The following is a 13,971-nucleotide window of genomic DNA, read 5'->3' as shown; positions in this document are numbered from 1 at the left end:
TTGAAGACCTTCTGCCTGGTCTCATTTCTCATCTTTCTGCTCTTCTATTTATAAGTGAGGACAATAACATTACAAATCTACCTCAGAAGACTGGTGTTAGGATTAATGTTTCTGCAGGTGTTTGAAGAAGATATATTGCTGATAAGTATTAAGAGACAGATGGACCGAGTCCAAAAATCTCAGGGCAAGACTACTTCACATTGTCAGGATTTCGGAACATTGGAGGGCACCACCCCCCTCTTCCTCCTCCTCTGCGGGACTCTGGTTTTTGCTGCTTTCTTCACTATTCTGCTCTTCACCTGAAGATTTAACCCCCTCCTCCCTTTCTGCAAAGCCTTGCCTCCTTCCTGCCCATGTCCTGGCCTCCCCTCACCACCACTTTTTCTCTGCTTGCCCTAGAAATTCCTGCATTTCTAATTTTTCTCAAGTGGTAAATCTTTTCTTTCTTTTTGTTCTTTTCTGTTGCAGGTACAGAAGCTGCGCCGTATGTGGCTCCCCCTTCCCTCCATGTCCCTGGAAGGCTGGGCAATTTTGGGTGACCTATCATCCTTACGGAGGACTTCAGGCCTCCCAGTATTTCCAGTATATGGCCAACACATTTCTTTTCGTTTTGACTTCCTAGGTGAGTGGAATTAATAGGTTTTGATTTGGCAGCACCGTGCAGTCTGGAGAAACACACAGTGACTAACTCTTAGCCTGTATTTTGAATGGCTTCATTGTTTCCTTTATTGATATTTTAATACATGTGTGTTATATTCCACCACGCCAACTGGAGCTGACCATGGCCCCTTATATCCCTGGGCTGATTAAATTGCTCTCTCTACATCCGCTCCGTAGTTCCCTATTCATTACAAACTCACATTAGCTTCTAAAGCCAGGCCTCCTCGGTAATTGCTATTTGTTATAAAAGAAACTTCCATTTCCATTCTGTGCTAATTCTTATATTTAAGCCGGATCTTTCCATAATTCAGAGAACCAATTGTCCATCTTTTATGAAAGCAATGGTAATTCTTCCCACCTCTGCTATCATTCTTTGCACAGCGGACTGGAGAACAGTGTAACCTCACACCAGCCTTTCTTCTTTTAACCACGGCTTGGCAATAGCACGCAGTTCTGTTATGTCTGCTTACCCTCCGATGCCAGTTGTCTACACAAAAGCAAAAAAAAAAAGGGCTAGAAATGGATTGTACTTCCCCAGGGAGATGTGAAGTTTTTATTTCTCTTTGCCTCTCTATTGTTGCTGCTTTGTAATGAATTTGCGGTAAGGAACATCTTGTCTGCAGAACCATGTTTAAAATTAGAGAGAGGAGCAACACATCGCTTCTGCCTTTTGTTTCACATTTCTGGGACGTGTTAACAACAAGCAGAGGAATTATTTGTTCGGCTGATCTGGTCCCTGAGACCGCAGCAGGGTTTAACAATCTTTTTGACTTGCTTTATTTTAGACAATGGGTGGTAATAAACCAGAGAGCACATTCAGCGCGCTTTTCCTGCTTTCGTGTGGGCTCCGGGTCACAACTAAAACAGTCATTAGGCTTGGAGTTGTTTTTAACTTCTCAGCGTACACACGCCTGTATTCCAGCCCGCAGCTGCCCCTAGCAAGGCAGCCTCTCCTGGCAGCTTTTCTAAGCAGCGTCTGACACAAATTGGTCCAGGTAGCCTGGGCCCGTGCACCGCCCTGTGCTGCTCCAGAGGGAGGCATTTTTCTTCTCATGGCTTCAGCCTTTATAGCCTAAAACAGAATCTGCTGCTGTGTTGAGTCCTGATTTTCTCTCTGTCCCGCTATGGCCTTTGCTGGATGCTCACGGGGTGGACACAAGTTGATGCCTTTGGTTAAGATCCCTTTGGAGAGAGGAGGTTTTCCAGGAAGATGGGGAGGGGAGCCCCTTTGCTATCTCCAGTGCTGCTGGTCCTGCAGGTATAGGAAGGACGGAGAAGGGACCATCCCACCTCTCCCCCTGTCCCCAAGGCCTGCGTAAGCTTCAGTCACCCAGGACCTTCAGCCTGGTGGTGCCAGGGGAACGGGCAGGGAGGCTGTTTTCAAAGGGGCTGTTCTTCCCTGCCATCCCTCTGTCTAGCTGCTGACTTTTATGCAAAGTGGGTGTGAAATGATGACAGGACAGAGCTGACGCGTAGTTGGCACAGATAGCTATGAGTGCTCAAAATGCAAAGCACTGGAAGACAGATCTTGAAATAATGGATAGTTTGTCGTCAGCATCAAGTCAGCAAACAGACTTTATTAACAAATCACAGTACTGACCAAGAACATCAGTGATCATGTACCTAATTGTCCTTTAAGTTATGCTAACCCTACCTCAATACAAATTCAGTGATTTCGCTGAAGCAAATCTAGCAATAGCTGGCGTGATGCAGTGCCGTAGCCGTGCATCAACCTTCTATGAGAGTCTGCGTTAAAATTTGTGACATACACAGACGGGAATTAGCCTCAAATTCTTGAGCTACCTTTCACTTAGAGATCATTTAGCCAGGTTACACCCCAGGGCTGAAATCTAGGGACTGCTCAGTACTTACCTTTGCTTTGTCAATTATCCTTTCCAACCTTTGGCCGAGCTGAAGAACTTTGTCTCAAGTCAAGGCTATATGAAAGACAAAGCATAACGAATGATAATGAAAAAAAAAATATATGTAGTAAGCACACGAAGTAATATGGTGACAATGGCAATAAGAGGTGACCTTGTGGGTTCTGGGGGCAGGAGTTCCCAGGAGCTCTTTCATGGTCCGGGTGGGAATTTCTCCTTCCATGTACTGAACCTCTATGCAAAACAAACTGGGGAGTGGGTAATGCTGTCTGAAGCAGCAGAGAGAGGATAAATAGTGCATTGGGAAATTAGGAGGACAGCCAGCATTGTAATCAGGAGACAGCTGGATTCCCAAGAGCTAAGAGCCTATAAGCCGGTTCCCCAAGGAACCAAGCCAGGAGAAGCCAAAACAAAGCAAGCAAGCAGCACGCCTCTTTTGAGACAGACTTTGGGAGTCTTCTTTTCTGGGAAAGGATGGCTTCCAGAGAGCTCTCCCAAAGCAACAGCCTTTACACTCGTGGCTTCAGCCCAATGCGCCATTGGGAATGACGGGGCAACAAAGCACCCAGGACTGCAGAGAGCAACACAGGGAAATTTGGGGTCATTTTGTAGGGAAAAGAGAGCAAGGCCACCAGTGAGCAAAGGGAAGGATTCCCGGAGGCAGGCTTTCCTGCAAGGGCTGGCTTCAGGAAGAGCAACGCGGTGGGGTTGACTCATTTTATCTTGTCCGTACTGGACGATGGTGCAAGATTTCATCATGTTCATGAGGGACCAGGACTGTGCTCCTGCCCTGAACCGGCATGTGACTATGTGTTTTAAGTACACACTGGTAAAAATAACTGTGTTATTAAATCTAAAGACGAAATATTAAGCCCTACAAGCCACATTTGACAAGATGAATATCAGCTTATTAAAACAGACATGCAGCGTCACTCTTTCTGAGGCTTTTATCTTCATTTTTCATACAAGAAAGGAGGACAAAGGCAACTCTTACCTGAGTTTGCCAAGATACTACGTATTTTTAAAAAAGCAACCACAAAAGTCTTAAGAATGTGACACACCATCTCACCTTGAGTGGGCTCGATGCTTACTTCTACGTTAGCTGCGTGTTTGTCCTTCTCTCCAGGAGTGCAACACTTCAGCAGTTCAAAGAGACCCTAGAACGACAAAGACAGCTTTCACTGCACTTAAAAAAATTTGATGATATTGTCACCTGAACTCAGGTGGTCACCGTTTCACTTTAGTCCAGGACATAATTAGATATCCTACGGCCATTTCTGTCTCCTTTAAACCTTGGGTTATAACCGCAGCACTTCAAACTTGGCAGGGCTCAATTTGTGGAGATTTCAGCTGATTAAACCCCACAGTCTGCATTGGTTGGAAGCAAACATCCTGTGTGGGTTTGTTTGGGTGTTTAACAAGAGGAAAATTAATAAATAACCAGGCTGAATTCATTAGAGCAGATTTTTTTCTCTCTCAGCTATGCCTGACCCCGGTATCTTCATTTGCTATCTGGGTTTAGAAAACTTCAGGCAGCAATGGTGCGAGGGTGGCTAAGTGGGAGGAGGTTTCTGTTATAATTATGAAGCCAGTAAACCTGAGGCCAAGTTCCTGGAAACATAAGCCCGCGGACTCATCACTCACTGTAAATATTTTGCACATCTTTTGCAGATAATTCTGTACAATAATTGCCATCTCTACTCAAATAGAAATGTGATTAAAGCACTAGGGCATATCCCGATTTTTTACTTAGCTAGCAAAAGTAATGGCAGTAATGGCCCATCAGTGGCTTGGGCTTCAGCATGAGCTCCCAAATTGAATCTGACGTCCTTGATGAGCCTACACATCCCGTACGTCTGTGCTGGCATTTCTGCTGTTACGTGTGGCAGCCAGGGTGACCATAGCGTGGCTTTCCCTACACGCTCTACGGCTGCAGCTTTGTGGCAGTGGAGCTATGTTCCGAGTCCAGCTTTTTTGTATAGCATGATAAGGTCAGAGTGAATACATAGTTGCTAAAGAAAAGGGGGTTTTATGCTTATATTTATTTATCCCACTCCCTGCTCTGAAATATGTGGGGAAAAGGAAAGCCGGTTTGGTATGCAGGCTCTCTTGGCAATGGCCTTACAGCAGAGGAGGGCCACCAGCAGAACCAGGATTCCGCTTCTGCTCTGAAAGGCACGGTGGTGAATTACCTCCAGCGTTCAGACTCAGCTCTGACAAGGAGTTCCTCGTCCACCGGAAGAAACTCAAGTGGCAACAGAAAATATGAAGTCTTGATTGTCTTGTCAGGAATTTATGATGGAGTGCACGTTCTGTGGTACTTGGGGATAATGAGAATTAATATTCGTCAACAATCTTAAATGAGAATTTGTAACCAAGAAAAAAAGTATGTTTGAGATCTGTAATGATAATCTTTCACAGCTGCTTTTGTGAGGGGGGAACAATTTAGCAACACTATAGCCGATGTTGACTTTCTAGTTTGTGGTGAAATTATAAAGTAAATGTTTCCTCCAAAGAACTCCAGAGCTGTTTACGGGAGCTAGAGGCACACTCCTGAGACAGCAGGCTGGAATCTGATGTGTTGCAATATTGTAAATGGGGGTAATTTCACTGCACTGCCTTCAGCACGCCTTCATCCTATGGAAAATATCATTATAAGAAAAAAATTATGTGACTTGTCTTTAACTTTTAGGAAAATGAATTCATGCTAAAATGTCCATATCTTTTTTCCTCCATATATAACATTAGATCCTGTGTGCTTGTTTACCCACAGAAATACTTACATTTTTTGCTACTCCTAATGGGAAATTTCTGCAGAAAGAAAATCCTTAAATGTGAAAAGGCCAGAGGCTGGTACAAGCTAAATAGAAGAAGATTAACATCAAATACAAAAACATGGTGTAAAAAGATAAGAGACAACATAGTTTCAGAATAAAATATTTAGATAAGGATTATTTGGGACACTGCAGAGGAGGGAAGAGAAGGGATTAGAACTAAAGAGGTGTGCTTTCTGTCACACTGAATTCTTCCCCATATTTCTCATTCCCCTTCATCCACGTATATCACATCTGTTTGTTTAGTCTCCTTATAGCTACACATAGTGTCTGCCGCCTGGTAAGGGCAGTGCTGCAGAAGGCACCACTGCAAAGAATTCTGACCTGGCTTGTTTTTCACAAGAACAGAGTCGTAACTGTACGCTCCTTTCCTACAGAGGGCAAACTCTGGTTTAACAACAGGTGTTTCACACATTTATTGTAGATATACAAAACCAAGATAGATGAGAATTTGCCATCAGCGCCACTGGGAGCAGGCAGCTTTTTAACTTGTTTTTCAGCCGTTACCTATTGCATCTTTATGTTCTGGATAGAAGCCAAGACTATTGATTTCGCCTAAGGTTTTTGGTCAAAAGGTACATATTTTTTTTTAACTGCTCGGGAAAGTGATTTTAGGGGTAGTACTTTTTTTTAATAATTTGAATGGAATTTGATAGTCAGCATTGCCAGAAGAAGTAATCTGATCATTGTTATTTGACAGTAAATTGCCGTAATATTTGAGATGTAACATTTCGAGGCATAGGAATTGTTACTTGTAAGACACTAATCTGACGGTCCAACTTTAAAGCTAATAGTAATTTTTACAGCTGCAGTATAACATCTTCCAAGAGCCCATCAAGAGCCCTGGTACAAGATTTATTTTGTATTAAATGGTTGTGTATATATAGTACAAATGGGAGTAGTTATTAGAGGTTTTAGATCCAATCAACTAGAATAAATTCAAAAAATCTGATGCAAAAATCTCATTTAAACTATCAGGCATAAGTATACAATGTAGTTCAGCGGGTGTAGAGTGGACCCTCGATGTATTTGCTCACGTTTTAAGCCAATCTTTCCCAAAGACAGTGTCTGAACCTGGTAACTGAGTTACCAGGGTTTTTTACCAGGTTAATTATTTGTGCTGGCAACGCAGTTCGTTGCCCCAGCCAGCGGTACTTTGCTTAATCGGGCCCTTAACCCCTGCAAGGTCCCAAGCCCTGTTAGCTCAGCCAAGCTAGCGCAGCCCTGAGCTGGTTGCCCTCAAGCACGCCTGCATGCCACGCACCCTGGCACCGGGCAGCTCCCGGCCGCGGGTTAAAGACATCAGTGGGGAAGCCCAGGGGGGACGGGCTGCCGGCACGGTTTTTGCTGCCTGGACACTCACAGAAAGAGCACTGGGTATTTTGTCTGGAGGATAACTCTTGGCAGAGCTGGTGGTGGCCATCAGCAGGGTGGTGGGAATGGCCAAATGCCCCGCGGTGACTCCACCAGTGCCAGGTCCCGGAGCAGGACGGAAGCCGCTGGGCTCCTTGCCCATGCCTGGAGGCAGCAGGAGCAGGCGTGCTCGCTCTCCAGGGCTTTCCTCACGGCTCTGCCCTTCATCTCACCCTGTCCCTTCCTTGGCAGAAGAGTCTCAGCTCCGTCCTCGCCGGCTTGAGCGGACCCCTTCTCTCTCGCTATGGGAAGCTTAGGCTGCAGTGGGACGCCAGGAACAGCTGTAAGTGACTGTGTGAGCCCGTCCAGGCCCTTGCAGAGCAAAGGCAAAAGGTTAGCTTAAATTGCTGCTGCAGGCACGCTCTTCAGTCTCCTATCTTTGGGATTGTAAGGGAGCGCTCTTCTGTCTCAGATAAAAGTAAAGACTTACCTCTTTTCAAGGTTGACTTCTCTAAATGATCCAACGTACATGTCCTGAAGCTGCTGGGTGCTTTGCAACAGTCAGAATAGGGGAGGTATTCCAAACCTGGAGACATTTCAGTACATGGTTCCTAAGACTTTTTTCCTTTTCCCTCCAAAACCAAAGAAATGGAAACGAGCAACAACAACGACAAAAAACCAACCCACAACGGATTCCACCAGCGCTTTTGTGCGGGAAGGCAGGAATCAAGTGATGCCTCTGATCTTGCCCTGAATGGTTTGGGTTGCTCCACGCTTGCCCTGTTGGATGCCTTATTCAAAACCAGCTTGACTGTTACTGAAGTGCACGTCCCAGTGGCTTACATTGCACATTTGTGGGCCGACTTGTGTGCAGGCTTTTTGGCCCATTAGTTTTCTGAAGAGGTGCCAGCTATTGCCTCCAGGCACGTGCACTCCTGCTCTCTATGTGCACTCCCCGTGCCCGGGCCCATAAGGAGGGAGCTCAGCAGCCACTAACTCCGGTTTACAGGCACCATGGAGCATTTCGAACCTGAACTAGCAGCAGCTTTTAAGAGTAGCACGGCCCTGCTCCCTACCCCCACGTACGGGCTTGAAAGTCTGTTTCGCCAACGTGTTCCGAGATCAGGCAGCCAGTAAGCAATTTTTATATCCTAATGGCTTCTAAATTGCTGATGATTTAACAGGAAGGGAAAATGAGCTGGAAATGCTGACAGTGCAGGTATGTATTTCAGAAAGCACAGAAGAAAAGAGACTTTTCAGTCCTTGAAAAGGATGATAACCATGATGTAACAGAACACTGAAAGTTGGAGGCGTGAACCACATACATAATTTTCTGATGGCTGGACGGCCGTAACTGCATTTTTTGCAACCTGCTTTTTGTCACTGAACAGAGATAACCATACTGTACTTAGCAACCTACATCTGAATGAGTATCGTGAAGCCTAATTAATAATTGTAATGTGTTTACCAGCTGACAAATGCTAGGTATTGTCATGCTTAATTGAGGGGTACCTGGCATTATAGCCATAAACTGGAAGATGCTCAGATACTACTGAGGTGAGAACTGTGTGAAGCAGCTGGACAGATTGCTATCAACAATATTGCTGAACTGCACATTCAGGGGACTGATTACGCCTATAATATGTATTTTTCTCTTTTGATATTGATTAGAAGGGGTGACCTATTACTGACTGCAGCCTTACACAGCTCCCTTGACCTACATGTTTCCAAGGGTGGAGTTAAAAAGTTGAGTACGAGAAATATCGTATTAATTAAATCCTGCAATACTGTACGGGCTCTTCCATTTATCTGTCAGCAGATATGAAGGGGCGCGTGTCCTGAAGATTGACAGACCATGTGGAGATAATTTCGTGTGCTCAGCAGAGGAAGCAGCTGAGTCACAACAGAAATCAGCTCACTTGGAGCTGCTGGGACACCCAGCTGAATTTGGAGCTCCATTGGCTCTGTGCTGCGGTATGGTGTGTAGTGGAGATATATCCTAAGACCAGAGCTTGGGTGATAATCTAAGGACTCGCCCTTGTATCGTTGGCTGGGAGGAGGGAGAAACAGCAGCTGGCAGAGAGGTAGTGAATCCAGGCAGGACTGAGGGCAGGAGCACTCCTGGGACTGCAGTTGATGGATTCAGAAATCCTTCACCTTCATCTCCTGGGACATTGGTTGATACATGTCCACTCCATCAGAATTATATTGGTCAGGGTGTATTCAGCCTTTCCCTCTCTGTGTTGGTGTGAGCACCAGAATATCACTGTTCTGGGGCTGAAATAGCTCCCGTGGGCACCTGTAAAGCTGCAGCTGCATCTGGCTATCGCCAACACCTACCTATGGTGCTCCTCTCCAGCAGGGATGTGGTGGCAGAGCGCTTGATGCATATGTCACAGTGGCTTTTCTCTTCATCTGGAAGCATAGACACATGAAGCATCTGCTTGGATGGCTCTTGGTGTGGATTCACCATCTATGTTGGAGGAAGCTCCTGCTTGCCCTGGCATTGTGCTGGAGGCCACTTCTGCACAACCCTGCTGTCCCTGGATTTTGAAGCAGAGGGGTCCAGGGGGCTGCAGAAGAGGCAATGCCTCTCCGCTCCGTGAGTGCTCCTGGGTGATAATGTTGGCACGCTCTTTGCAGGTGGGCTCGAGGAGATGTCCTCACATGTCACTGTCACACTTGTTTCCGTGGATCTCCACAGTAGCCAGGCAAGTTGTGCAAGGACAAAAAATGATTCAGCCTGTCCTCTGGTCAGAACTTGAGAGGCTCTCGTTTTACTTTCTTTGGAACTAGAGACTGCTTGCATTAAAATAGGGCAATGGGAGTTTTGTATATGTCTTAATAGGGGTGGGAGCAGGACCCCATATGGCACCTGGTATTGGAGAAATTTTCTAATAACCGATCAGTAACACAGCAGTTGATGCTCTAATTGAAACTCTACGGCTTATTCTCACTTGGGCTATTGCAGAGATAGACTGGACATACATATGTTCAAAGCATTTCTTTTTAATGGATTTTTTTCTCCTTTTGGCTTTATCCTTAATTGAAATATTCAGAATAATACTGAAGAAAGAATAGTCTGTGACTGCAGATGGCTCTGGGTGGCTGAAACCAGGCGAAGGCTCAGTCTGCAACTTCTTCATTGTCCTGTGCTAGGGGCAGGGCACAGATTAATGCTGCTTTGGTTTTTTTCCTCTACTTATAGCCCAGGAGATGCGTACACCTACTGGAGGCTCAGAATTAGATAAATGGTCCATAGTTTCAGGCCTAAGACAGTTGCTTTCTCAGTCAGGTCTGCGGCGCAAGGCAGGGACATGGCTGTGGCACTGTGTTACTGCTTTCCTTTTCCTTTTGCAGACATAACCAAGAGACAGCAGCTCCTACAGCCTTCCTTGCTAAAGGAAAAAACACATGTCTGTATGCGTGAGAAGGGGGGAAAGCACTGTGTGTGGCAAAATGCTGACCTCTTTGGAAACAGGATAAGTATCTTTGGGAAATAGATGGAGAAATATATTTTTTTAAATTACTTTCCTTCTAAAAAGTTTATTTTTTTGTTTTTCATGGGAATTTTAATATAAAATTCAATTCAGTAATACTTCTCTCAGTGTACAGAGAGAAAAGTTTTGGCTCTTTAAATAGATCACGTGGAGAAAAATGGTGGCTTTTTATTTTACAACTTTTAAAACTTACTTTCACTGGTGAGACTTCTATTAAGTATTTAGACTTTCTGTCACTGTTTAAATATTTCATTTGGAAATTTCATCTGATAATGAATTACATTGACAGAAAAGAACATTTGCTGCAGCATATGTTGTTGTTAAAAGCCAAACCCTGCTTGGATTGAAAAATATTGTCCTTGAAAAAATTGCACCCGGCTCTTCTCACATTCCATGTGTGCATCCCAGTCTCGCACTCCAGCAGAACGGGTCACAGAGCCAAACAAAGAAATGCCGGAGAAAATTGAACATTTTCCCAATGAGGATAAATTTCACTTATCAGAGGAGGTGCAGTGTCATAGCACTGATAATGCTTCAGGATGATTGCTGTATCTCTGAAAAGTATTTTGTTCAGTACTTTCACGAAAGTAAGAGTGCATTGTGCCAGCTGAACATGTGCCATCTGATGGTTTACATTTTAATAGACCAAATTCAAATGTGAGTTTGCTGGCATAAGCTTTTAGCACAAATCTGGGAGAAGGTGGTGATCTAAAAGACGCAGTTGGGAAGGCTGCAAACAAATATAAAAACCATCACCAAATGTGCAGACGCATTCTGCATGGCTAAAGTGCTGTTCATTGATGCTCTGTAATATCATAGGTCTGACTCACACCAAGAGGAAACAAAGACAAATTTGGGCACAGCCTCTCACCTCAGGCAGAGTGTCCTTTCCACCTTGGTACACAGAGAGCAGCCGGGTCAGGGAATGTGGGAGACGGGAAGCTCTCAACGTCGAGCAGTCAGTATGCATACGCGGGATATGGGGGCAACAGCTGTATGTTGAAGCAGGAGTGAGCTGAATGACAGTTTGCGTACGTACCTGCAGTTTTCTTAGAAAGAGGAAAGGGTTTGGACAGGTAAATGGAACTCCAAGGAGCTGCAGCTCCCAAGGAGCCAGGGCTTGTAAGCAATCCCCAAAAGGGGAGCTCCCTGGAAGCTAAGGATTTCCCGCTGTGGTTCAAGCGAGAAAACTAACAACCCAGCACACTTCAGCCTCCCCAGCATGCCTGCCTTTTTTTCTTTTTTTTTTTTTCTTTTATGCCTTTTGGTGAGCAAACAACTTTGCTTTGAATATGGTGAGCACTTTGGCTAGAATACGTTTCGGAAAATTTCTTGTATGTTTGGTTAAATACTATGAATAATACTGAAATGTCAAGAAAGTTCTTCCTTTTTCTTGCCTCCACTCATCTGTTTCATCTAGAGCTTACTTCATTCATTTAATCATGTAGATATTTCATGGTAGATTTGTAAAGATTTATTGTGCAGCACCCCAACTAATTTAATAGGATATTGATCTGTGAATAACATTGCAGCTGGAACACTTTGCCTTGGTCTTGAAGAGTTTTGGCATTACAAGTGGGCTGGTGTTGCTATTACTCCACGAGTGGATCTCCTCCAGGATTCAGGAGGGGTCCGCCATGGGAAAACCTGGTCGGTGAGAATATTGTCTACCCCTGGCCCATGTTACTAATGGATGCAGCAGTGGAAAGCCAACAAAAAAACACAGAGAATTTGCAATAAAGGAGAAAGTTTTAACCCAGAGCAAACTAAGATGCGTGGCTTCCCAATCAGATTGGAAAAGAAGTGGCTAAAGGAGAAAACATTGAAATCCCCCTTTATATGATATTTTGATCCTTCCTCCAGTCTTTAAAGGCTTCCTAGTTACACGTACCTGCTTTAGATGCCTTTTTCTAGAGCGCCGCTGACAATTATGATGTTTACAAAGAGAAAGCTTTGTCCCCTTTGAACTTTGGAAAGTGCCTTTGGGGGGTTGCACCCACATATAAAGAGTATTTAGAGAACGAGTCTCAGTTTGTCCCCCTAGGCCAGCACTCAAACCAACCCCAGCTGTGCTCTCATAAAAGTACCTAAGCCTGGATTCCTGAGCTGGACTATTTCCTGACCGTGTTGTGTCCACGTAAAAGACAGCAAATGGTTGCTGCCCTTTTCTTTTTGCAGGTGATGAGTTCCCGTGTGTGGAAACAGCAGCTCCTTCCTTCCTGCCCCTGGAACGTGGGACTCTGCCCAGGGTAGGCAGCGCCTGAAAAATGTTTGCAAGAGCAGTTGCTTCCATCACCTCTCTCATCCCATTATAAGATGTGGCGATTTATAAGATGTGGCTAGCGAAAGATTGCGACTAGCACCCACTTCACAGCAGTGGACTCTGTGCTCTGCAATGTTATTGCAGGCTCTAGGGGCTTTCTCTGTAAAACAGCTTGCATATTTATGTCGTCTCTCCTACTGTCAGAAACGCACTGTGCAGACTGAATAGGGAAGGGAAGGGCTTATTACCACTAGAGCACTGCCTGGCGTCTGGGTGGGTTTAACACATAAGAAGAGGTAAGGTTTGGATACGAGCCGATGCCGCTGCATCCGAGGCCGAAGAGAGCCCAGGCACAGCTGCTGAGAGGGGCAGCGGCGCCAGCAGTGCCGGGCTGCGCTTCGAAAGATTTGTGGGAGCACTCCGAAAACCTGCCAGCTGCTGGCTTCTGGCACAAAATGTCTATCATATTACAGAGATTGCCATGCAAAGATTAAAACTCTAGAGCTTCTTTTGGCCTGCTTGAGGATATTTATTGTGTTACTGATTTGTCTGTTGTTCTTCCAGAAATCATGCCAGGCTGTGATGATCTGGTTGTGAAGATGTTATTTTGCTCATCCACAAAAATCCATTATTGCTAAAGCCAGGTAAGCTATTGCAGAGGCAAAAGCATGTTAGAAAACTTCTGGGATACAAGCCTGGATTTTTTCTATCAATCAAGAATAAAAAAGGAAAGTCAAGAAAAAGAGTGGGGAAGCCTATCCAGAAGACAGAAAGCCAGAGGCAGGAAATACACGCTGTTGGTACTTGTGCAAGGTCTTGACACCGCAGCGTTACCCCTAAAGCATGCATGTGCTGATTCCGTGGGCTGCAGCTCAACTGCTGTGCTAAAGAAGCAACACTCTCCCTTCAGTCTTGTTCTAACTTCACACAGCATATATTTTGAATTTGGGGGTTTGCTTGTCTGAGTCCCCCTTTCATTCCCTCCCCTTAGGTTACTACAAATAACTGCAAGTTTAGTGTTATGCCTCAAAAATGCCAGACTGTTTCTACAATATATACATTATCACCACAATAATCGTATTATCCCAAAAGATTAAACATTATTAATTAAATTGAAAACAATCCTTATCTCCTCTGAGCATTTCCTCTGCAAAACTCGTAATATAGATTCTAGGCAAGCAGGTAAAACTGAAGTTTTGCTCTCATTTCCACCTGTGAAATCCTGCCGCAGTCATCGAGGCTTCGGGGGTATAACAGAAGACAAGCATTGCCAGTTGTTTTTCTCTTTAATGAACTATCATGTCACACTCGTGAAAGTCTTATGATTCAGGGTGGGCAGCCCTTCACAGCAAGAATGTTAGGAATGCTAAAAATAAAAGCCTGGGGAGCTTTTAGAAAAGAAAATTAAACGTAATATGGTGATGCTTCAGCTGGGCTGGAGCAGAAATGCCACAATGATAGGTTTTGTCTAGAGAAGTAAA

This window comes from Mycteria americana, chromosome 1, assembly GCF_035582795.1.
Source record: "Mycteria americana isolate JAX WOST 10 ecotype Jacksonville Zoo and Gardens chromosome 1, USCA_MyAme_1.0, whole genome shotgun sequence".
NCBI classification, from domain to species: Eukaryota; Metazoa; Chordata; class Aves; order Ciconiiformes; family Ciconiidae; genus Mycteria; species Mycteria americana.
This window is presented reverse-complemented; position numbering follows the sequence as displayed.